The 26,739-nt window shown below is 37.2% G+C and overlaps 1 protein-coding gene across 6 annotated transcripts in view; it reads left to right on the top strand.

Annotated features, from left to right (window-relative positions):
• Nucleotides 1–26,739, top strand: part of Antp (homeotic protein antennapedia) — a 244,257-nt gene that overhangs the window by 40,136 nt on the left and 177,382 nt on the right. For 3 of the 6 annotated variants that reach the window (XR_014426233.1, XR_014426232.1, XR_014426231.1), the window contains exon 2: nt 16,195–16,246. The exons of the other annotated variants lie outside the window; for them this stretch is intronic. The gene's annotated coding sequence lies outside the window, so the exon portion shown is untranslated. The remainder of the gene's footprint in view (nt 1–16,194; nt 16,247–26,739) is intronic. 6 annotated transcript variants of the gene reach the window in all.

The raw sequence follows: 26,739 nt of genomic DNA, 5'->3' as shown, positions 1-26,739 counted from the left end.
CCGCTCTCTTCTTTCTCATCCTTTCGCGGGTGGTGCAACAAAACGCTTGCTCTGTACTTCCAAGATTTTCCAAGAGTTTAGAGAATATGAATAATAACAACGCTATCTCCTATTCTGCATAAAACGTATCTTAACCAAGAGAATAATTCTCTAATAAATTTTATGTTTTTACGCCCTTCTCTCTCTCTCTCTCTTTGCATTTTCTCTGCGGACTAATAAATGCCTTGGGCTTGGAAATATTTACTAAACGCAACGATAGCAATCTGCATAGTCTCTGTATCGATAAATTTTTCATATTCAACTTTAGGTTTTTCATTTTTTTTACGGAAATGATCTGTTTTTTTTCTTTTCGCAAATTTTACCGTTTTTGCAAATTAAAATTGTCCTCGCGATTTTTTTTATCGTCTTTCAGCTCGCGGTTGGGATTCAGGAATATACGCCTGTCTGGTAAAGACATTTCGAGGATTTAACAGAGTCCCGAAAAAAAAATCGTCATTCTTTTCCCTACTTCGGCACCTCTCTTTGTTTCTCGCTGTTTTCGGGGTTGCTCCCCGAACACGTGGATAGCAATATCATCGTACGGATCTCACGGAGGAGGAGAGGTATAAGACGAAAGTTATGTGCTTCGCTATGCGCGAGGGAATCGTAGATCAGCAGTCGGACGTCTGCGGGGACGTAGAAACGAACGTGAACGAAGAATCTTCCCTGCCCCCTTCGCCCCCTCGGTCCCCATCGTCCCACCAACCCCCTTTCGTTTTTCCACATCCCCTCTACCTCAACCCCTCTACGACCGACTCCTCTATCTATTTCTTTCTCTTTCTCTTTCTCGCTCGACATCTTGCTCTGTCTTTTCGAATTCTCAATGTGTGCGCGCCTCTTATATTTATACATACATAGATCTTTTATATAGTACTCTATATATCTGCGCTGATGTCTGTATGTGCGGTCGACGTATTGTATACATTATTGGTATACCTTACGTAAAATGCGAAAGCAAGCGCATACGAGAGCGTAGTAAGTATGTATGTACACAATACTGGGTGTGGCAGAGCCATGGCGCGAGCTATTATTTCAGATAGAGATATGTTATGATCCTCCAGGATCGGGAAGTCAAGCGTACATTACGTATTCGGTATTGAGAGAGAAATGGCTGAATTACGAGCCGCTCGAGATGCGCGCGCGAGAGGAGAGAGATAATTCCGCCATTTCTGTGGAAAAAATCGTCTCGCGTCTCCGAAAAGAATTTGTATTTTCGGTATTTATTATTAATTTTACATCGCGTGTGTGCCGAAATATGCGGAGGTATGCGGATTAAAAATAGAGGAAACATCTTCGGTATGCACAAAATATTTGCGATATTTTCCGAGAAGTAATTTGGCTCCGCGTTAGACATAATGATAGTTGGCAATAAGAATGATTTACGTCTCTCGCATGAACATTACCGCGATCATTTCTAACAAAAAGACCTTCATAAAATCTTATTACACCGTGCATCTTTTTTGAAAAAGCGAGAGATGAATTATATCGAAATATATATTTAATACAAGCAACACACATAGCGTGAATCACATCAGCCGCTAATTTTATGCGATCGAGAAAATTAAGAGTAGCGAATGCTGTTTCAATCTCACAGGGAACCATCCTATTTTTTTTTTTCGTCGGTGGCACGTGAATTAAGTCCCTTCGCTATCTTCAGTCCTCACGTAAATTACGCGACGCTCCGTGGAGAGAAATAGCTGCCTCTTCTTTTCCCCGCGCCACGCAGCTCTCTTTCTGCTTTATTTACATATAGATACGAAAGCCATTGAGCTGGCAGGAAAGTACTTCCCTTTTTATGGGCTGATTCATTCAGCATCGATAAAATTTGCCCGCTTGGAATTATCACCAAATTTGCATCAGTCGCGAATATCGCGTCAATATTTTATCGCATTATCTTCTAATTATGTGTGCCGCATATAAGTAAAACGTATAAAGTCTAAGCTCACTAATTATTTTTTCATTTTATCCTAATTTTTACGAAACACATAATTCGCACATAAAAAGTAACTTGACAATTATAATAATAATAAAATTCGATTTATGCATTTTAATTTTATTTGTATTGTAAGATACTTAATTAAGAATATGAAAATTTCTCATGATGCAAATTTTTTTTCATAAGCAGAATTATATGTATATCATTCGAGTTAATCGCGAAGACTCGCTATATATGCGCGCTAATAGAAAGTTCAGTACTTCTGTATTAGCTTCGGTATCCTAACGGGGGAGAGCGTATTATGAATATACGCACATAAACATCCCTTGGCGTTATCAGTTGTCGGACGCCGGGGTGCCGGATATTGTCGCATCCTCCGTTTTGCTCTCTCCTCCCGGATTCCGCAAAATAGAGGAGCAAGATACGTTGTTGCGGAACAAAATATAGGAAAGCAAGTCGGAATGGAATATAGCGCAAACTAAGTCGCGCAGATTTAATTAATCTGTCTCCGACGATTGTATTGCGCTATAATAGGTAAGAACACTGCACACAGATACATATATCGTAGCGATATAACTTATCAGTGACGTTTTCATTAGATCCTTCCGTAAGACACGATTTATAACGTCCGAACAAGAAAATTTATTTTCGAATAATCGGCATGATTTCTAAGGATGCGTGATGCGTGTAAATGGTGACAACAATCAACAGAGACGACTCGTCTATTGTTATAAACATGAAACTCGAATTATATTTTTTCTTTTTTTCTGAAAGGAAATTGCGCGAGGACAAAAAAACAGTATCTGACTTTTATTTTTTTGTGATCTTTTCGATGTGTTCCACGACGATATAGCCCCTCATATCTTTTGCCTAAGGGTCCGTAAAAAAACGACACATACATTATCCGGTAGAAAGTTGTTCTCTCCCTATTAGAGATGGGTCGCTTTTTTGTAAGAAAAAAGAAAAAAACGGTACTTGGAGAAAGTTTGGAGTTCATAAACGACGGTCAACACATTTCGTCACTATTTCAGAGATATATTTTTACCATTGATCTCACATGAGAATAAAAAGTAATAAATCTCACGAGAGGATATCGAGATGATTTATTTTTAGCAATATTATTGCATATTAGAGCGAAAACTCGATTAATGGTTGCTCAATCAATCGTATATGTATATTCACAACATAAAAATATATATTTTTTAAATTTAAAATATTTATATAATCATATTAAAATGATTAAATTTTTTTCTAATTGAACGTGTTCTTCAAAATCACCCTAAAATCAATAATCGAGAACACAAAGATTATACATACATTTTTTTAAATATAAAATATTTATATAATCGTGTACCCCAAAACAATTAAATTTTTTTTCTCTAATGAACGTGTTCTTTTCGAAGTCACCCCCAACATAATCGAGCACAAGGATGATTATTTCACTTCGTGACTATGTACGAGGCATGCCGAAGGGTGAGCACACGGGGCACGAAAGAGTTAAATCGCGGCAGGCGTGGGACGGCTAGCGACGAGCAAATAATCGAGTTTAATTGCAAAACCGTCAGCATGATTTAATTACGTTGTACAACGTTCGTCGGATATACATTATGTACCCGCTCGTATACGTATGTATATATCTCTCCGATCCTCTTTTTTCACCTCTCTCGGATGCCGAATAATAAGTGAAGCGCTTCATAACGTTGCACGCTCATTTTCTTGGCGTGCTGATAAACCACGTTGTTTGTTCATTCCAAAGAATGCGCGGAACATGAGATTTTATAAGTAAATCATTATGTTGTTTCTATATAATTTATAAAAATATTAACAAATAATTACATCGTGTAATTTAATATTTTAATATAAATATATTAAAAATTAAATTCTCTCTAAAAGATATTTTTTTAAAATAAATTTTGTAATTTTTTTATTTCGTTAATATCACTTTATGATGATAGAAAAAGATATTTAATACATTGTGCGATTAATCAAACTTCTCGTGCGCACAATTTTAATCGGACCGTAAAATAAAAGAGTCTGAAAAGATTTAATCTTATTTTTCTACTAATGATTTCGAGGGAAGGCTCTTAAAAAAGGGTTTGGGAGAACGGAATTGCGCTACTTATCCAACAGAATGTTTTACGGAAGGAGCTTAACTAGGGGAATGAATGACTCCACTATATTTATGGGAGTTTTTATTCGCGCATTACGAGCATGCAAGTGCATGCATCAGCATAAATATACACTCGATACATCGAGCGGCAATTAAAGTCGAAAAAAATATCACGGCGATTATGAAAAAAAGAGGACTAACTCGCAGCATCTTCGGTTGATATAATTCGCCTTCGAAAATCGAGCGTATATTTTTTTAAAATTCAGTCTTTTCGTTCGGAACCGTGAGCTTATCTCCGGTTGTTTTTTGTGTCCGTCTGCGTAGCGGCACGCGAGGCAACATTTCGCGCGAGACCAGAACTTGCGACAGGAGATCTCTACCTGATAGCGTTAGTTTCTAGCACGCGAGCGCACCGTACCCGAACTAAGGAAGATTGATAAGAGGGGTTCGGACAGGTCCGCGTTCTTCATGGCGGCTGACCTAACCTGGCGACATAGCTATCCTGTGCATCACGTTTTCTTAAATAACACAATCGGTGCCTAACACGACGAATTTCGTAGAGAATCGTCCATTTCGAAAAAATTACGACGCTTTATCTCAACCGAAAGAATGCAGAATTTCGATATAATTGGAGCGGCATCCCTTGTATTGTTTTATAGATTTAATGAGCTTCATTAATCGTGTGAATTATCGTCTAGTTTCTCTTTCTCTCTCTCTCTCTCTCTCTCTCTCTCTCTCTCTTTGTCAATAAAAATTTACATCTTAATAATTCTTCCGTTAAGATTAGATTTAATGGTCGTTTCTTCTGTTGAAAGAATAATTTTATTCGATATTTCTACTCTTGTTTTTGTGTAATGAGCGCTACATTATTTCATCACCTAATTGAAGCTTTTTTTTCTAAGAATTTCTTTTTTTTTTTAATTATATGTTTGTCTTATAGAAAATTTATAATTAGCGATATAAACACGTTATGATAATAAGTATTGATGAGATAATATCAATACGCGGAAGTGTTTTATTTATTTACATTAAGGCGTGTTGCAATAATTTTAAAATATTTTAACGCTAATAGATTTTGTCGCTAGATTCGACGAATGCAGCTGCAAAAGAAAAATAGAGATATTTAAATGGAAAAAAAAATTACTAATATTTTGCAGTCTTCGAATTAAAAATTCTCATGGATTACAAATTTTTTTTCAAGATTCTGAGATAGTTTTTGAAAAGCTCTAAATCTAGAGCTTTATAAGAATGTAAAATTAATAATTAACATTTCTTTGTCTGTTTATTTTTTCTTTCTCTTTACTTTAGATTTTTATTTTTTTATATTTATATTTAATCGCCAAATGTTTTTTTGAATGTACGAATGTCGAAACTCTGAAAAATGCAAATTTCATAGAAATAAAATAGAGTAACAATTGGAAGCGTAAAAGAAAAATGGAAGAATTTTGTGGGGTCACACCATTTTCAAATCAAAATGCATCTCTCCAACTTCCGATGGAATAGCTTGTTGACTCGTATGGTCAGCTACATTCTAGAAATGTTTCAACGCTATATATATATATATTAATCAAAGGTTATCTATTTTTACTTTCAAGGAATTTAGCTCATAAATTTTGCAGATACTTATGTAATAGCAACGAAAAAGCGTCAGCACGTATAACACTTTTATTATTGGTAATCTAATGTAAAAGCTAAATATTTATTTTTTATTTCCAATCACGTTTATGATAGATAATTATATAATTATTATATGAAATAATATATTTTTTATTTACGACAATTATCCGATATAATTATTACTTTTAGATATTCTAATTCTTTTGCTTCATATATTTACATATGTATATATGTAAAGAATATTTTTTTTAAGTAACAAAAGTATTTCGAAAAAAACTAAATGATTATTTATTATATTTTCTCATAATATATAACTGTCAAACAATCAATATCGTCATTATATCATAATCAAGCATTTAATGACTAATTGTTCAATTCAATAGCTGTAAAAATAGATCTACAATAAAATGCATCGTATCGCTATAAAGTCACTATAATTTTAAAGCCAAGAAATAAACAATCTCCTTGTTGATTACTAAAAAAAAGATAATTAAATTCAACTTAAATTGCACATTTTGGGATATGCTTGCAATATATCAAGTTTGGAATCGAGAAGTGCATTGCATCCTAATATCCAGGGAGATTCGCAGCAACAACCCGCAGGCGACAACGAGTGTACTTTGAACAACGACGTAGTTTTTCATTCCGACGTCGCGTTACAAGCGAGCAGTGGAAACTGTAATCACCATCTTTTCATTGCCCTATACGTCCAACGTTTATCCTTTTTTTTTTTTTTTTTTTTTTGTGAATCCACGTAAATCTGCGGTAACAACGATAAACCTGCGAAGCTGCGAACGTCCAACATTTATTATTGCTCTCGCGTGTGAAGTTTGATATCCCGGGCGCGCATGTATACGCGCGGTTGCGCGCCAGCGTATAGGATAGGATGCAAAGGGCGATGCTCCTGGTGGTGGTTTGCTGTTAGTGCGTAGGGGATGGGTAGATCGTGGGGCGAGTTTCACGGGAAGGGGCCAGGGAAGAAGGGGGCAGGGACAGAGGGGAGGCGGTAGGAAGGGGTGGGGCGTGCGCCCTGCACCTCATAAACTTAAACCCTAATTAACCAGCGCTACGACTACTGTTGCGCCCTACGTGCGTATGGTTCTCGTTCCTATAACACGAACGCACTTCGGCGCTTTTCTCTCTCTCTCTCTCGCTCTTGCTCTCTCTCTTTAGCACCATCGCGCGTGGGCTGCTCTACGTATACGTGTATGCACGTTCGGCGGTATTCTCTAGTGAGAGATGCGATGTTTATTGCCCGACTTCACGTAAATTAGCTCCGCCCGCGAAACTATCCGGTGGGCTCCGTTCGCGGTGAAGCTATAACCGTTGTTTCCGAAGACGAGTCAGGCGCTTGAATTTTCGTTCTACATGCATCCCCGACGTAGATACAACGTATCCATCTCCTTGGGGATGGGAGTTCCAATTATTTCATGAATTATAAAATAATGATTTAAGTCCTAAAGTTTGAAAAAAAAAAACGGAGTAAAAAGTTTAACATCCTCGAGTCATATTTTGTTCGACACAAGTTTTCAGCCATGCTGAGAGAATATGGTTTTGAAAGAATATGGTTTCTTATTTTATAATATTAATTTCTATATGGATATCTTATATATATATAGGGCGCGGATCGAATTGGACGGGTTTTGGAAAATTCGATTGAGTGATATTTAGATGGGAATTTATACCGAGTGTTTCGGTCTTAACATGTTCCAGAAACGTTGCAACTATGTGGTAATATTTATCACCGACATTGTAATCCGCTTATTCGATTCTGCAAATAATCTTATGCAACGCATTATTTCGCGTATGCTTAAAACGAAATGTCAGCTTAGCAAACAGTTTCTTCGAAATTCAAAGCGCGCAATGTTTATATAGACGGATTCAAGGCATGCCAAATGTTTCTTGTTAACGTGTTATATAGATAACAGACAGGCGAATAAAGCGGAGAAAATTTATGGTGATCATAACTTTTCCTCCAATTACTTCTTGTGCGTATCATATTTTACAACGTAATCTTTTGTATAAAAAAACCGCTTGTGCGTGCGTATATATGTGTGTATGATAGTCTCAAGTGTCAAGTATAACTTAATAAATCTTTGCATGAAGATTATACTTGCATATTTTGTGTGGAAGAGACACTATCATATATCATTCTCCTAATGTAATATTTTCCAAGAGTGCTATTTCACTTTTTGGAAGAGAAGATTATTTGTCCTCATTCTCTATTAATATTCATTATTCCTATAATTTAAATCTCATAGTGAACGTTACTTATATCAAGTTATATACATATGTATATGTATTAAAAAGATAATTAATTATGTTATTTATAAATGATTTAATTTTAAATTCAATGTGCTCAGAGAAGTTATCGCATTATTATTGGTTTCTTTTCTTGTAAATATCTTTAGATTTTATTTATACAGATGTGAAAATAATTGTATATGATTATACTTGTAACACGAAATTTTACCAAGAGATTACCAAGTCATATGTCCTCCCTATTATGTGTGTGTACGCCTGGACGGCGCAGGCGTGTTATCACACGTGAAACCATTCCGTGTCCAATCTGCTAGATAGATGCACATATCAGAAATAGTTTCTCGTTGATGTCAGAGCGACTGCGCAAAGTTTCACGTGTCGCTTAAGGTCTGTATAAAATCGCGTGCAACAGCCTCAGCCGGATCACTGAAGTTAGACGCACAACACTTTTAGAGTCAGACATATGTGCACACTTTTAGCTTCTCTCACCATGGCATAGTCCTAACCATGAGATCATGCTTAGAGAGAGGCCTTTGTTATACGTCCTAAGAAGACTTTCCCCTCATTCAATCACACCGTGTCGTAAAAACACTTACGGCGACGAAACGTCGCTCTATGCGAGACATCTTTTTTTTATGGCTCGAGACTTTAAAAACCGACCGGAATGATTGACACATGACGTAGGGCGTAATCCGTTGAACACTCGGCTAGGACCAGTGCCGTCCAATCTGCGCAGGTCCACACCATGCCAATATGGCGACTCGTCCAGTCAAGTCGGGAGAATGTTGCTGGGATGGGAGTCGGGTTGGTCACGGTGATGGTGCCTGGTCGATGAGACTGGAACCGAGGTCTGCCGCTGCGCGGCAGCGTGATCGCGTGATGGTAGTCCTTTCATGGGACGACATGGGAAAGGAAAGGGATAAGGCCGCCCAAGATGGCCGCCGCGTCCAAGATTGCACCAGGCTTGTCTCTCGCGGCTACGGCTGAGTTTATTTTTTCACTGTTTCTCACGGTGATTTTAGACGATCGTCGGACCCGCACGCGATGTTACCGTCGATTGGACGTCGGCAGTGGTATGTAATTCGTCGTCGTTTGATCGTGCGGAACTTCCGATTGAGGCGCGAGATGCAACAGCTGTAGCCATCTTACCCATAGCCAGGGTATTCACGCTTACATGTGTATTCGTGCGTGTATGCGTGTGTGCGGTGAAACGTGTATATCTTCACATTAGTGCAAAATGCGGAGGATGCATCGCCGACGATATTTAAATTTAAAAAAAAAAAAAAAAAAAAAAATTGCACGTAAACCGTTTAATTCAGCAGCGAAAAATATAATCAGGCCTTCACGATCTATATAATGTAGACAAAAATTTAAGATTTTCATAGAAACTCCTCCCAGCATTTTCCGAGTATACGATATACAGCAATTGAAATGATTTTAAACAGTTTCATTATGCATGTAGGTTTTGTGCAAGCGCGCGAAAGCTTAACGGAAGTACTCTCTGGCAAAAATTATAATGCCGCAATTTGCATTTCATACGTAATCTCATATAGTAACAACCATTAACTTTTTCTTTCGCGGATTATATTCACAATTTGTGTACGTGCACTAGCATTTTAATTGCGTAGTTATCGTCGCGCTTTCTTAAATTCCCTAATGTAAATGAAAACCCCTTTTATTTGGACACCCGGAATCGAGGTAAACATAGCCGTGGGACTATGTTTACGCGATTAAACCAATTTTCTTTCGAATATATCGGTAGGCTTAATAAAATACTACGCGAATTTTTTAAACAAACATCGGACTTTGTAATTTTCGTTAATTAAGATTAAAATTTATGACTTGCTATATCAGTGCATTTTTATTTTCTATCTTGTGGGAAACCGACTTTCTTCATTTGTAATCCATACAAATTACATTCCGAGAATAGTATATCAGACGTTTATGATGATTTAATTTCCATTCAAATAGTTTAAAATGCATTATTTTCTTGCCAATGTCAATAATAGAATCAAAATAAATTTGATTAGATTAAGAGATGATGCACGCAAAGAGAATTGCATGTTCAATTTTCTCTCTTTTTCGCTCATATATTTATTTTTGAATAAATAATTAATTTTTTTCCATTATTTATTAATACGGAGCATGTTCACCTTAAATTTAGCAAAACTGATTGATAAATATGTATTCTATATGTAATTATATAATACAATTTTCTTTTTTATATCTATTTATTTAAATTTATAGCGAATTTAGATTCTATATTATGCTAGAAAAATGTAATGTAGAATCTAGATCCTGCTATAATTAAAATAAATAAATACAAAAGAGAAAGCCACGATAATTATATATAATATATATTTATCAGAGAAAAAATGCTAGATTTAAGATCTATTTAAATCAATGCAAATTTTTATTGCTATAAGTTTTTTTAAATATATATATGTATGTGTGTATGTTTTGAAAAGAAATAAATTTTCGCAATAATATACTGCTGCATAAAAATGGCGGTATTTCCTTTCTTCGTTATCTAATATAAAATTGCATTATATATTATATTATTTTCCAACAAGTATAAATCTCTACTTAATTAAAAGCTAGGTCTGTTTGCACATTGCTTTATTATCACGGTGCGCTACCTTATAAGCAAGGAAACTTGCTTGAAACTCGCTAGGCAGGAGAAGAAGGATCGATAGGGCAAGGCAAACGTATAATGGATAAGAAATACGCGAGGGATGCGGAGAGATAAGAGTTTCCAAGAGCTTTTCCTTTTTAGGGAGTTGGTGTCGGAGAATATCTCGAAATCTATTTAAAGAACCGTCTAAGATAATATTGTTCCGGCGAGCTATTGATTTTTTTCCCCTTCTGTTTTGTGTCCGGATTCTGTATAAATTGAATTTTTTTGGTTCGTTAACTTTTTGACGAATTGGAGTTATTTATTCTTTAAGAAATGATATATGGTTTCAATTCTCAATTTAAAGCTCAATTTTGCGCACTGACGCATTCTAATTATAGAGTTATAGCATGTTTCGTTTATTTATATTATTATATATGTTTACCTACATGTAAAATCATATTCTGCATAATGTTGCATTGTAAAATCGATACGATAAAAGTAATAATGACACATGTTCTATAGCTGATTTTTATTATATTATTTTATACCTTATACTATTTAATTTATATCTTATTGAGATTTGTATTATAGAATTGATTAAAAACGTTTCTTTTATAAAAAAAAAAAAAAAATATTTTCACACGATAAACAGTTAATTGTATAACATGCATCTAAACTCAGTTTTCTAATAAAATATGATTTTCTAAAAAAAAATTTTATTTATTTGATCAAAAAATTAATGACGGATTCTTCGTTTTATCTTATATCCAAAATCACGGATAATGCAATGAAATATCGGGGAAAAGCTGGAGACTCTTATGTTTGCACATACATTTGTACAACTTATCCTTTTTAAGTTGGAACAGGACGACAAGAAGTAACACAGGATGATGTAGGGAGGGATAAAGGGATGAGGAGGGAAGGGAGAGCCTCGAGGAGAGAGTCTTTTCAGCACATTGAGTTGTAAAAGCGTTCGTTCGCTCTCGCCGCCAAGCGGCACGGTCGCTTATGTTAAAAGCCGGCTACACACGCCGCGTGATGAGTGGACGCTGTTCTATGTGCTCACTTTTTCTTTTAACTCTTTGGCCTTGCTCTTGCACTCGTGTCTGCCATTGGTTATGTATGCGGGAAGGGTTGGTCCGTACGCGTTGTATTTGCCTGCATATTTGCGCGCTGCCTCCTCTCTCTTCTTCTTAGTTATCGAGCAACATTAACAATTTCACTTGACACGATACCCGCGCGATTCCCCTTCATCTTTATTAAGATTTTTAAAAATCATTTTAAAAAATTCGTATAAAAAATAGAAAAATATATATAAGAACGCGTCAATTTTATGTAGTTATAAATATCTTATTTTGACATAAATCAATCTATATCAATTTTAGAAAGTGACAAATTAAAGTTGGTAAATTTATATCGATCGTTTGAAAACAACAATATGTACTGTTGGAATCTTTCGTGGAAATGAGTTGCTTGTTTCGAATAATTTTTATTTATATGACAGAAAAATAATTAAAATTTTGTTTAATCGGTATATTATATATTTTTTTCATTGCATAGAAGCGTATAGTGTTTCCACGTGAAAAGTATAAGTTTGCCATGCACGCAGAAAGAAGCAGGTGTATTGCGCGCCATAGAAAAAGAATAAAATATAACTATAATACAAACATATTATTGTGACCGCAATCTGTTGCGTACACAAATTACTTCGCCTAATGATTCCTTCTAATGATTCGGATCATTCGCAAATCACGAGCAGACACAATAAGAGGACTCCGACATTCTCATTTTTCGCGCATCATCATCATCAATGTTTCAGTAAATATGCAATAATACATGCAATTGACCGCGATAGAAGTAGATTATCTATATAGTCTATATGGAGCAGGTCAGCATGTTGTTAGGCCAGCGGTTAGCCGTCCTAAGAGGGAATCGGAAAGCGCGATGACGAGAGAAAGACTGAACCGGTTATGGGCGAGGCCCTTCGATTCTTCGTCTTCTTGTATCCCATCTTGGGCCCGAAGGAGGCGAAAAAGGAGGAGGTGAAAGGAAGCGGTTGGTAGAAAAGAAGGGTATACCAAGTATGGTGGCAAACGGGGCAACGAGAAGGAGTTGGGGGGTGGAAGGGGGAGAAGAAGAGAGAAGCGCGCAGAGAGGATGGGATGAGAAATTCTCGTTGGCTTCGCTTCGATGTCTTTATACGCGCGGCTCTTGTATGGCCATGGGACATATATCTGTCTCGCGAGAGCGAGGGGCGCCGCCAAAAAATCAGATCGAGTGTAAAAATCGCATAAACTCGTCGTGCAAACTCGAGAGCTATGTCCGCCCGGGTTGGTTCTCTCTCGAAGCTTTCTCTCTTTCCTCTTCTGTTCTCTCTCTCTATTTCTTCTCTTTTTCACACACTCTTTACCTTAAGCTCGTTTGATCCTCTTCTCTCTTTCTCTCCCGCTCTTCTCTCCGTCTTTTTCTTCACAACCAGGTTTACAAGCCCGCTCGCATGACTCCACCTCGAGAAAAGGCCGATCACCTCTCTCATATTTTCTTTTATTTTTACTCGTCCGCCAGAAGGAGAGTTATGCGGTTAGCCGAGCTTATGAAGGATCCGCTCTTTATCGACAAGTAAAGCGGTCTCCGCCAACGTTCGCGGAGCGAAAATAATTTTATTGGGGGATATACCCGATTACCACCTTTTAATCAACCATGCACGCGTAAACGCTTGACGTTAATGAAGTGGTCGGCATTAATAAGGCATTAATAAGGCAATATCTTAGCGTTCAGGTTTTATCTTGACTTAAGGCTACCGATGTCTCATTCCTCAACATTTTTGCGCATCTCTTCCTCAGATCGTAAATGTATTCTGTTATAATAATTATGGTATAATTTAATTATATACTTTTCTAAAAATAGTCTAGATCCATATCATTTTTTAACATTTTTATAAATTTATAATTTTATAAAAATTACACAATACTACATTTTTTATCTTTTATTTCTATAATACTTTTTATTTTAAACCCGAAATTTTTAGAGAACGTAAATACGTGTGGAAACTTTTCACATTATTTTACACATTATATTTACTTTTCACATTATATAATATTTTATGTGAACTTACAATTAATATCTATAAAATCAATGAATGTATATTATTGCTAGATCCTTTTGTTTCAAACCGTGACATAAATTCAATGTGTGATTGAAACTTACTAATATGAAATTATTAATGTAGTAATTGATCTTCAAGCATTTTTCACACAGAATTTTTGTTTCTTGATTTTTCAATATACATTTATTTGGAATTTTATGTGAGAAGTCTATTATAAAATTTATAAAGAATAATAAGAGAATGTCGCGTTGATTTGAAAATGCAGGCTTTATACAAATGATCGATCAAGCACCGCTTCCTGTTATTTATTTCGCAGCACGATATACGGTTCCATGATTAAAAAAGAAGTCTCGAACACTAAATTCGACTGTCGAATCCGAGGCAATTTTTCTCTTTCGGTTAACTCGTACGATTGTATCGTGCAAAATCAAAACGCGTTTAAATATACATATATAACCGCGTGTACGTATTCGCGAAAAAACATTCAAACAGGCAAGTCCAAACCAAGTCGAGCAAATCGGAACCGCAGATCGACCCGGCAGCAAGATGTACCGGAGCAGAGTGTTGCAATGCACTTCCTAACGAGCTCGCTTTGTTTTGCAGCGCATGCATGTGCATGCTATACGATATATAGGTATGCAATGTATGCGCATACGGAATATAAGCGTATGGTCAAGTGTGTATGGGGTGTCCTCCTTAAAGAATAGATTTGCGTGGTTTTATCGTTAATTTTGTTCATCTTAAAATAAAAATTGCGGATAATGAAACATTTGGCATATTAAGTATTTTATGGCAATTATTCTGAATGTTAGAGCCGGCGTTATCTATTTAAAGAGTCGACCGATGGCCGAAAGAAAAGCTAAAATTAAGTAATACGCGTAATTGAATCGGTATCTATAGATAGTAGTCTCGGCGTCTGTAAAGGTTTACTTTTCAGTAGTACAGGTAAATAGAAAACGCGGCGTCTGGAATCTCAACGCGCGAAGCTATGTACGTGGCTTAGTTCAACGTCTTCTCATCCCTCGCATTGTATCCCGTTTCTAGTGCAGCCAGTGTACATACAAGAACGTTAGATCCGCACAACCGTCGGTATTGCGAGAAGAAATACGAGATACGTGGGCGACACCCGGTATATTACTGCGAGGTATATAGAGGTGTATAGATAGGGAGACAGAAGGGAGACCGGTTCCATACATGGCTTCCGAAGGCTTCCCTTTCTTGCGCTAAGACCACAAGAGAGAGAGACAAGCATCAGCAGCCGTCTCTCCGCTAATGAGATGGAATTGGACGTGGCCGAGATTTTTCTAGACTCGTCCACGGGGGAGCGAATCCAAGCAACTGAATCCGGAGCGCTGCCCCCGCGTTTAGTTCGCGACATTCCCGGTGTGCGCGATCGGCGGTACTCTTTGATACGAATCGTTTAATTGCGTCCCATTAGCCCGGCTCGGGGCCTCCCCTTAGGTGAATGCGACCAGGAACGAAAGCCGCTCCAACGAGGGGTCCGGTCTGCCTTTACTCTTTTGCTCCTGCCTTCACTTATACCGTATCTCTCGTCGCTCTCTCGCTCTCTTTCTCTCTCTCGCTCCTCCTCATTCTATTCGTTCTCCGCGCTTTTCTTCTGGCCCTTCTTCATCGCGTGAGCGAGAATCGGTGGTACGATGGTATGTACGCGAGAGGCATCGTCCAACTTTTTCTCGCCGTCGAACTGACGGTTCGTTATACCGGGTCTGCTATTGGAAGGAAGACCCATGGCACGTGATGTGACGCCGTCGGAGATGGCGACCGAACAGGCCCAACCTACCACTTTTTCCGGCAAGGGACCAGAATACCAGGTTTTCGAAAGGCTGTATCCCACCCCTTCCCTCCTACTGCGCGACGCCGCAGTGGTCCAGAGTGGTTCCCTCCCCAAAATTGCTCGAGGAGATGCGCGTTGGATGACGATCAATCTGAAATGGGTGTTTTCTTGAAGCCAAAACGGTCAATTTCACAAAATTCGGTTCGATTTCGGTTCGTTTTTTTTTTTAAGCGATGCAGCGGTAATTTCATCGTGTTACACGAAAATATAGGCCCGAAAATATACGCGATTTTATTTCAAGCGCAAATGGAGGATGGAACAGATTGTAAATAGAAATTGGCGGTTAGCAATAATGTTCCTGCAATTTTTTGTCTTTTATCTTTGCATCGTTAACGATGCATAACCAAGCCATTGTGATGAAGCTACGTGCTATTAGGATACGTAACGAGCTGATATCAGAACAGATAATTTTTTTTCTATTCTGTACGTGTCTCATTAACTTTAACGATTGCTTATAAAAAGAATAAAAATTCTACTCGTAAATGATTTAATTACAAAATTAATTTATATAGATATTAACAATTTACTTTTTATTGAATTTAGTTTAAAAAACGTAGTATAAGTTATTTTTCGTCTAACATTGAACATTTACATAACAGTAAACATTTTACATGCATTTTTTTCTAACGATAATTTTTTTGCATTGTTCCAGGTAAGCATCAGTCCCCGTCTCGCACAACTCAATATATGGTGTCACTGCTTACGTAAGTAGACGCACTAAAAGAATTCGATATCTTTATATTTTTATATTATGAAATAAGATGCGAAAAGGGAAAATAATTTAATATGAAATTACTTTTCGTTTTCTCTTTCTCTCTGTCTCCTATTTGAGAATTTGAAATCGAAAAATTTTTTAAATTATCTCTCTCTTTCTCACACTTTATATTATATGTTTAATTAATTTTTTATATCGCATGTACCAAAATATCTGTGTCGAATATTAATTATTAAAACTTTCCGGTTGATTTTATCTTATTAACGAACGAGATATTTTTTCGTCCTATGAACTGTTTGAGATATAGTTATGAAATATTTTTTATTGATGCAAATCAAGTTCGATACAACAAACTTCTTTCTCGCTGTGATTTTATCAAGAAAGAAACGCTACGTATCGATAGTCTAGATTGTCTTTATAAGGGCAAACGCGGGACCTAGCTCGTCGGTGTTAAAACGACAGTAGTAGCTAGTGAAGATTTATGGCACCCTCTATCTTAGCACGGTTTCGTTGAACAGCGTAACACGTCGAATCCCATCGGCAATGGGATTATATCGCGTAGAAGGTGGTTGTTTGTATCGCATCAAGATAGGTAGATACCGCTCTACCTCGGTGCACCAGCAACGGCAGCATCAGCAGCAACGGGCGATCGTGCCTCAGGTCGACTCATGCTGCATGAGTTCCGTGACGATCGTTCCTCCGTCCTTCCCTCCCCCTCTCCACCCTCTTGTCTTCATTCCCTTTACAACCCTCCCTCTCCTTCCTTCCTCCTTTATCTGTCTTTCTCTCTCTCTCTCTCTCTCTCTCTTTCCCTTTCCCAATACTCTTCAGAGTTTTATTTTCACTCAATTCCGGGAAGCATCGCGCACCATGGCGAAGGGATAACAGGCAGGTGGTGGGAAAGGAAAAAGAAACATGTACACACGAAGTTAGCCGAAGGACAGGGATAAGGGAAGGGGAGGTAGGTGGATACCCGGAGCAAAATGAGGAGAGAGGTAGTTGGGACAGCGGGGAGTCATAAAGCATCCCGGTGATTTAATTCTATGCAACACCGAATAATCTTTTGCTTTCCTGCAATATCCAGTTCGGACGCGGCCCCGGCGGGAATATATAGCGATTTAAAATATATTTTTGAAGATAAAGTAGTTTTATATATACATATATATACAAGAGAAAGAAGTACGTTATACAAAGCCATGATTAATTGCGGACTGTGTGATAAAGAATTATCGCATTTCGTTTTTATTAATCAAACTACTCTGTTATTTATATTTTAATCGAGTTATTGTCGTTACTTATTCGAATTGTTTTTCTCCGATATTTTCTGAAGATTCTTGAAAGATATTTATATAAAATTTTAATATTTAAGCTTTGAATACATATGTGCATATATTTATTTATTTATTCGATGCGACTATTTTAAGCAAGGCTTTTGGGTCTAGAATGTCGTCTTCGGTAGACACCGATAATTTGAAGCAAATGCCCCGGTAATAGAGTCATTTTCGCCGGTATATCGGCCGTCGGTCCCGAGTTAATTAATGTCCAGTGAGGTATTAGATCTCTGTCCGCGGGGCAATGCAATATAAATAATAATAATTTGACCGAAAAATGCCGGAACATCCCTCCGATGATTATCTGCTCGTAAATCCTGGCATAAAGATATCGCGACTAAATTGCCGCGGAAGGGTTTCTCGGAGCGCTAAGAGAGAAAGGGTTAGAGTTAGAGGGAAAAGACAAGAGGGGGAAGAAGAGAGGAAATATAAAAAAAGATAAACGCGCGCGCAAACACGTACGAAAGGTACCGAGAGAGAGAGAGATTCGATTTTGCCGGTCGTGGCAAAAGTATAGCGTATTAGTACGGAATGGTATTGCAATATATAGAGAGAGACGGGGCGGCAACAGACCAATCACGTGCCGGCTACTAATTTGCCGGGCTCAAACAGCTGCCGTTCTGCCGCCTATGCGAAACCCCCGGGTTTATACAGCGAGAGAGTATATATATGCCCTCGAATTCCCGATCGAGGATTCGATCCCCCTCGGACACACGCTGGGATATTCGATCGGCCATATCCTTCTTCTCCTGCTCTTATTCGGCTCGCGTCGCTCTTCTTCTTCTTCTTCTTCTTCTTCTTCTTCTTCTTCTTCTTCTTCTTCTTCTTGTTCCATTCGATGCTTCCTTGCTACCTCTAGCTCTACCTACCCGTTGCTCGGACAAAACATTTCTTAATTGGGTTTCGTCGGAGGGTGATGTCTGTCCGACTCTTTTGGAAGCAGCCGGCTTCTCTTCCACTTGTTCGATTATTTATCGATTTTTGTTCTTTCGCATAACAGAGTTCGCGTTGTCTGCCAAGTGGTACGTTCAGTTTGTACGTCATTAAAATTTCGTTATTGTCAAAATTTATTTCTCTTCGGTATTATTGATTACATGTAATTACTTGTTACAAAAATTCCTGTTATTCGTATGGAAAAAATTCGCAATTAGAAACGGGATTTACGCGATATCTTAATTAAACGCATCCCAGTACGCGATGTAAGCATTCGCGGTCATCAATATTTCATCGCTCTGTATACATGAACGCGCCATCAAGCATGACTCACGCGAATTGCACTTCTTCTATTCTGATGTTTGCAAAAGTCTGCGCGATTAACGATTGTTAACAGTATCTCGCGTCGCAATGTCCTCGTAATTCATCGCGTCTGACAGTAGGAGATGCGTGAATAACGGCGCCACACGAGCGTGATACGTACTCGTCGCTATATAATGAAATCCCGAGGCTAAAAGATGGTCTTCTGTTCTTGAATCTCCCTTCACAGCGCTCTATGATATATGTATGTCGTCCACTACACTTGGACTATGCTCAAGAGTCAATAGCATCTTAAACGGCTATCCTTTTCATTCAGTCATTCGCATTAATTCTTTCTATTTCTATATTTAGAATTGATAAACGAAAAAAAAAAATAAAAAAATAACAGTATCAATAAAAAGTATTGCAACTGTGAAACTTTATAGAAAACTTATTTGACAAATAAATTATCTTCCGGAAAGAATAAAATTTTACGAAAATCTGGAATTTTATGCAAATTAATACCTACGTAGCATGAATTTTTTAAAATGATACACTCTTTATGCGTATAATTCGATCCGTTTGGAACTAAAAATTGTTGTACGCTTGTGCCCTGAAATACAGTTGCAATATTTTTTGTTGGCGCCGTCAAAATGATTTCGAGTAGTCGGTTTTTCTATGTAAGAAGCGATTTTTAAAAAATGTGTGTCGTAACAGATCTTCTTAAAAAAATGGTTTTCACGGAAAATTTGTTCCCCCCTTGCGCGTTCTTCTCCATTTCCGAATACAAAGATGTTTTATGATATTTATGAGATTGGAATGTTTCTCTGCTTATTTATTATTACATTTAGTATCAGTTTCCTCCTTTGTTCTGGATTGCTTTTTTTCTCTCCCGACATGTTTTTCTCAAAATTCGAGATACTTTAAGGTTCTTTGCATTGTTGCGTAACTTTCACTCGTATTTCCGACGCACCTTTCGCGCGTTTTTCTCAAACTAGACACACCTGAAAAAAAAGGAACAAAAAATCGACTACAAAAGAATCATATTTACGAGCGGCCGTGTGAATGTAAGCGGTTCCTGCGTTCGTGAGTATTTATTTCCATATATTTCTTTAGATCGTCACACTATTGCATTTTATCCTCCTAATATTTTAAAATTTAGCTTAAAATTTAGCTTAAACTTTGAAAATTTAGCTCGCGAATTTATTTATATAAATTAATTTTAGAGTGAACTTGAGATATAAAAATTAGAGCCACATACGCAATTCTTATTAGTTGTATTTATATTTGTATTTGGTTTTTCATAAAAATAATATGTTTATAAAAAATATTTCTCATAAAATAATATAATAAATATATAATAAATAATACATGTATATATATATCTTCTCAACATAAATAATATTCCCTACTAAAGTGGGCAATTTTTTGCATTGCGCTTAAGATATTTATGAAAAATGTATGTAATTGTTTAATGTTTAATGCTTTCCTACATTCATACTTGGTATACACAATTCATATATGATATGATCGATACAACATGATATCTCTGCGATAGTTATTATAATTGGATTAGTATCTCGGATGCTTCTTGTCGAAGAACATGTACGGCGGACACAGGTAATTCAATAAGCATCCAATAGCATCGATCTCCCAGACGTTTAGTCCATTAGATTCCATGTCAGTTTATTGCTTCACGTTTCACGGTTTGCCCAAGAGTATTCTGATTCCCCTCTGCGTTAATCTTTTTTTCCCTTTAATCTCATTCTGTACCAATTAACGTTTATCATTGTTTTTCACGCAACATTCGAACGCACATAATTTAGAAATGCTATTGTTGTCATATTTATTTTGAGATTATGCTGCGCGAAAGGAGTTATAAATTGAATTAATTTTAACTAAATAAATTTTTAGGTAAATTTTATTTTAGATAAATAAATGCGCAAATTCAATCAATCATCACACACATTCAATCAATTTGCGTCGTATTTTGATTGCTCTGAAATATAGCCAATCTCGAGAATGCTCATCCCTGACTTTAGATCCCTCTCCCCTTTTATTCACCCCTTCACCGCGTTAGACGGAAACTGTGCTGTAATGTTCCGCCGGATATGCAAATCAATCCCACACAGTTTCCAATGATTTATCTATTGGATAATCTAATTCGTTTAAGTGTATATCTCTCTCTCGATTCCATTTCGATTGAATGATCGCGCTATTATTTATAAAGCATTCTGGAGATACACGGTATTACTAATCCCTTCTCTTAGGCGCTTACGTAAGTTGTAGAGGACGGAAATTTTTCTGCGCGACTCGGCCAATCTTATAATGTCTAATGATTAATTCTCCGGGTCCAATTTCTTTAAGTGTGCTATAAGTCGGTCGAGAATTAGACAGTTACTTTGATCACAGGAAGAGGCGCACGCTTTGAAATTTATATCGCTCGCGTGCACGCGTGTGTGTTGGAGCGTGTTACTTCGAATGTTTCCTAGACAGCTTCTCTCTCGGTGGAAACACGTTTACTCATTCCACGAGTGCGCGAATTTAAATATAAGTAAAAGGCTTTACTGGCACACAATCCGGGAGTATCGTCTTTCTTTCTGGAAGTTGATTTGCCTTGCATGAAGCTTAGGAAGAGGGCTGCCTCTGCCGGGAATTCGTTTTACAGGTTGGTTTCTCGTCCCTTTTCCAGAGGCAATAGAGGCAATGAGAAGAAAGAGAAAGAGGCAGACTTCGATCTCTAGGCACCGCGACATCGAGACGTAGCTCCTTTCCTCCTGATTTTACCGACTTTTCTCTCAATGTAGTGTAGTATATTTTGCTTTAGAAAAAAAGGGATTCTTTTTTTCTCGCTTTTATGTAGCAAGTTATATACCGACATCTTATTTGTTATGAAAATTTTATTTTATTATTTTTTTATATTATTTAATATATTTAATCAATATCAGAAATAGGTACGCGATTATATTTTGAATCTTAGTTTTGTTAAAAAATTTTACTGAAGTTTTTAACACAACTAAAGAAATTGTTTTCTTCCTTAATTCTTGCATTCTCAATAAAATTACATAGATACATATGTAAAACATTTAGGTCAGGAACCTTGAGACGCTCACAAAAAGCAACAGTTACAAAACTTTAACGATGCCTCACATAATTTGGCTGACCCCATTTGACCGTCATAATAGTATCCCATTCGCAAGTTTGACCTCTCTATAGTCTTGTAAAGAAAAAAGTATTAATTTCATAATAACTACGTACATGTGGTACAAAGATATTCTTTACAAAATCATTAAGAAATTTCTTCAAACCTTATTATTACCTTATTATTACCTATGCAATGCATTCTTCAAATTAATATAAAATGACGAAGAAAAGAAACTGACACAACTAGCTCTTAAAAAATATTGATAAAAATATTTTTATAATTTTCTTTTCGATTTTATATGAGCCCATTTTAGTTTTGCAATCGAAAAGTACAGCTTCCATATAACTCTAAACACATAAAATACTCTTAGCATTAACATAATCCAATGGCAGAATGACGCATCGAATATCTATCGGAATCCGAAATCCCGCAAATCCTTGCGGGTGCGGCAGTTATCCCGAGCGAGCAGTTTCTCGCGGATTTCTCTCATTTAATATCAGCAATTTAACTACTTCAACATCGCGCCGCAAAGGCCATAAATATCAGCCACCGTGGTCCGGAGAACGATCGTTGTCGCGATAGGGATGCGCTAGATCGTGGTTGCACGACTCAGCAACGGAAGCGCACTCTGTAAGGGAGGTTGTAGAGCGAAGTTGGAGTGAGACAAAGAGAGACGGAGGAAGAAGGAGAGTCGTACAGGGGGGAGAGACAAAGGGGGAGCAGCATCGGGACCAAGTAGGGGAAAGGGGAGCAAGAGTTGTAGAAGGGGTTGGGACAACATACAGGGGGATGGGCAGGGAACGAAAGCTAGCGGAGGCGAAACGGGAGAGAAAAAGAAGCGGAATGAAACGCTAGGCGCTGGCTACACAAGTACACTCGGCGCTGGCACGCCAGAGGCTATACTTATACCCTATAGGCAGTGGTGCATGGTATGCCATGATGGCAGTAACTCCAGAATCCCGGGGCTTAAACTCGCCTAGCACCGAGGATCAGTGGGGAAACTTCCTGCACCGCGGCTTAAAGGCTTCGTGGTTGCTGCTCCCTTGCTTTCCAGGTGGCGGGAGCAACTTTTCGCCATGTTAATGGGCGCAATATGATCATACGTGGCGCATCCGCGTATTTATGTATACCCCTGTATTCTTATTGTACTGTTTTTCTTTTTCGCAACAATGAAAACGCAATTCAAACGTAATTCATTAGGAAGGAGAAACAAAAATTAAACCGGATAACAGATGACTAAACGCAAGGACTTGTACTAAGTGTTAGTTGCATTGTGAGAACTTTAATTTGCACAGGATAATACAAGGGGGGAGGGATGAGTTCAGACTTGCATATTAAAATAGCAATGATATGTATCGTATCGTATACATACACACTAATGGCAATTATATGATGTATGATATGATATTTACGGTATGCATGACGCATTATAAGGCTATTTAATTAAAACGATTTTATCGGAAGATGCCAAATGCATTTTTACGTAACGCACGATTTACACCTTTAGGTAACGTTATCCAGTATTATCGGTGCATTATGTATAATAAAATCATTTATTTTGCATTTGTTCCTTGTATCCCGTCACGATTAGCAATGCGGAATCGAGAGAGAAAGAAAAAGAAAGAGAGAGAGAGAGAGAGAGAGAGAAATATATCCCGTCGTTAATAAAGACATTAATATTGACTGGCAAATGTATCTAGATATGCCGCGAGGGTAGAGGCAATCCAAGTCCGGAATAGCGCTTGGGAATAGAATGCTCGGTCACGACAGGAATAACGTTTAAGAATAAAAGATGAGTGCGAAAAAGGAAAGTACATATTGCTTATTTATAAGAAGAGAATGTTGTTTATGTGACGGCTATGTCGAAATATTCAAACAAAATTTTCATATAATACGACTTTTGTGACATTTTAAAATTGCAAAAGATACATTCCAGTTTCGCGATTCGGCTAAATTTTACAACATCATTAATCATATTATTACAAGCGTATTCTCAATTTTATTAGTTTCTCTATGAATTCTCTTTTGCTGTTTCTTCATTTTCAATAGATAATTAAATTATTCAATAAACTACTAATAAAAGAAAAAAATGGTGTCTTTTACAAAATTTGTGGAATAGGACGGCCATAATTTCCTTGCGTTGCGGAGTTTCGATCTTTTTCCGATCAGACCGCCCCTTTGAGAGGGTACCGCAAGATTTATTCGCCGTCTGGTCACCATAGCGGACGAATTTCATCAAAATGGGCAGCATATGGTGTACGCTGACGCCATTCTGCCATGGAACATCCGTAGGGATTTTCGAATTTTGTTCATGATGATTGCGCTCATGGAATCCATATTTCAGTTGCGAGAAGAAACGAGCCTAATCAAACGTCACAGATGCGGTATATCGAATTACAAAAGAGGCTTAAAGAAAGCCTCCTCTTTTCTCGTCGGATTTTTTAGAAAGAGTTTAGAGAGAAATATCGATAACTAATGAGAAACCTGAACTATCAAAAATCTTTTAAATGTAAATAATGCGATTTTTATGAAAGAAAAAAAAAAAAAAAAATTGCGATGTAGTTGCTTCTTCCGGACTGTTCGGCATACGTGGCAGATGTATAGGTATCGACATTCGAAAAACGTAGCCTATGGGGAGTTTCGGCTCCCCAATCGTGCGATGGTCGCATCCTTGGAGATGCACGTGGTGCTATCGTATTACGCAGGTTCCACGTGCCAATAGCAGTCGTCCGTACCCACAATTTTCTCAATCAGTTTTCCATCGAGTTACAATTACCAATTTACTCGTAAAGCATCAAACGTCAGCTGTACATCTGCGTTGTATATGTGGGAAACATCATCCCATAATTTTATATAACTTTAGCGCGCATAATTTTATATAACTTTATAATCCATTTAATCTATCTAATAATACAAATTTTATTCTTTATTCTTTATTCTTTTGTTTTGTGTCATTGATCCAATCTTATCATGTTAATAATTTTATATCAACAATTTTTGTGATTAAAAACATATAATACCGCAAATATATTTAAAAATTTTTTTTAGCATATACTATATAAATAGCTTCTCATGTAAAAGAAAGAGAGAAAAAGAGAGAAAGGACAGATACTTATTTCTTATTCAAGTTTTAAATAAAGAGTCACAAGTTTCTTATATGTTGCTATATCTCCATCATCGAGATTATGATGATACGTATCGATAGTCTGTGAAGAGCGGTGCAAAAGGAGGGAGACCTGATTGTAGGAGAAACATTACGCCGACGCAAGTTCCGGAAAGCTTACTTGTCATCCGTGTTATAACTTTGCTCGGCAGCCATTGATTACGACACACCGTGCCTTATCTTCCCCTTACACGCTTGGGGATCAGAATCCCCCGGTCTGGAAATATTTCGTACATCCCCGAAATTAATATCTGTTGGTTCAATATCATCCGTCGACTGCTTGTAGCTACAATGGCATCGTCTGCGACTTAATAACGATGAAATGTAAGAAATGACCCGTTATTACTTACGACTTCATTAAGAGAGACACATTCAGAATACATTCGAAGGATCGCTATAATGAAAGTTCCAGATCTTTACCTAAAGAAACTTTCTTTGCACAAATTATAACTGTATCAGTTTCATTTATCAGTAATAAATATGTGTGATAGCAAGTTATATTTTTTGTATAAATTATTCTTGAATAAATTATTCTTGTATAAATTATTCTTGAATAATTAAAACTCGAACATAGCGTATTTTTTCGTTTTATTATCACTTATTTTTTAACAATTTTTATTTCTTGGAAAAAAAATTATTCATTGTTTTTTTTTAAGATAATAATGATTCAATAGTTTAATGATATAAGTGCTCCGTACATAATAGGTCACGATGATATAGCGTGTACGCAATTTGAAAAATTCGTCGACGTACTTCAAAATTTAATTATTTACGAAGTTTTAGGGAAGTTTGCGGTCGGCGATCAAAAAGAATGCACAGCGGCGTAAAACTCGTTTGTGCCATAAGTGGGAATTTCAGGTACTTGGCTCAGTAATTTTTTAACACGACGACGAGCGGAATACACAATGTATCGGGGCAGTTTAATAACCGAGGTAGTATGAGAGAGTATTCGGCTCACGGATGACGCGACGATGATGATCCGCCATTTCACCGCAACTTGGGAGGTCCGCTCTTGATATCCCCCCCTCTTTTCTCTTCTCCCTTCCTGCCCCCCTCATTTCTTCTTCGTACATGCGCTTCACCCTTTCGCTCTTCAGCCTCTTAACTTCTCCCTCCATCATCTGCACACATGGCTACCTTTCTCATCGGTTCATCTTTCTCACTCTTCGTTTGGATGTCCCTCTGTCTATGTGTGTGTGTTGTACCTGATCCTCTTCTATCCCTTTTTTCTTCTCTATGTGCTCTACCTTCCTCGCCGTTCTCTATGTCAGGTAGACTCCTCTACTCCCGCTCATCTCTCGTTTCAATTGGAACATGCCCACATGGGAACATCAACTAGCTACGAAGGTATTTTTTTTGCATTGAAGAGTTGAAAGAGAATAAGACAAAACATACGAAGCTTGCATTTCCTCGCGACATTAAATATAACGGTACCGCAATAAACATTAAAATCTTACTTTTTCATATTACAAACTTTATAAAAAAAGAAATTGAACAATAATATTTAATCGTTCTCTTTTGACATGAATATTTTATTATATTCTTCGTTAAATCTAACTCGTCAACAATTACTGATTTAATGTATTGTTACAATTCCTCCAATTACTAGT

This window comes from Prenolepis imparis, unplaced genomic scaffold (genome assembly GCF_030444845.1).
Source record: "Prenolepis imparis isolate NDT839.2.m4 unplaced genomic scaffold, iyPreImpa1.0 SCAF_10, whole genome shotgun sequence".
NCBI lineage: Eukaryota > Metazoa > Arthropoda > Insecta > Hymenoptera > Formicidae > Prenolepis > Prenolepis imparis.
The sequence above is the reverse complement of the archived record's forward strand: the minus strand, read 5'-3'. Positions and strand labels throughout refer to the sequence as shown.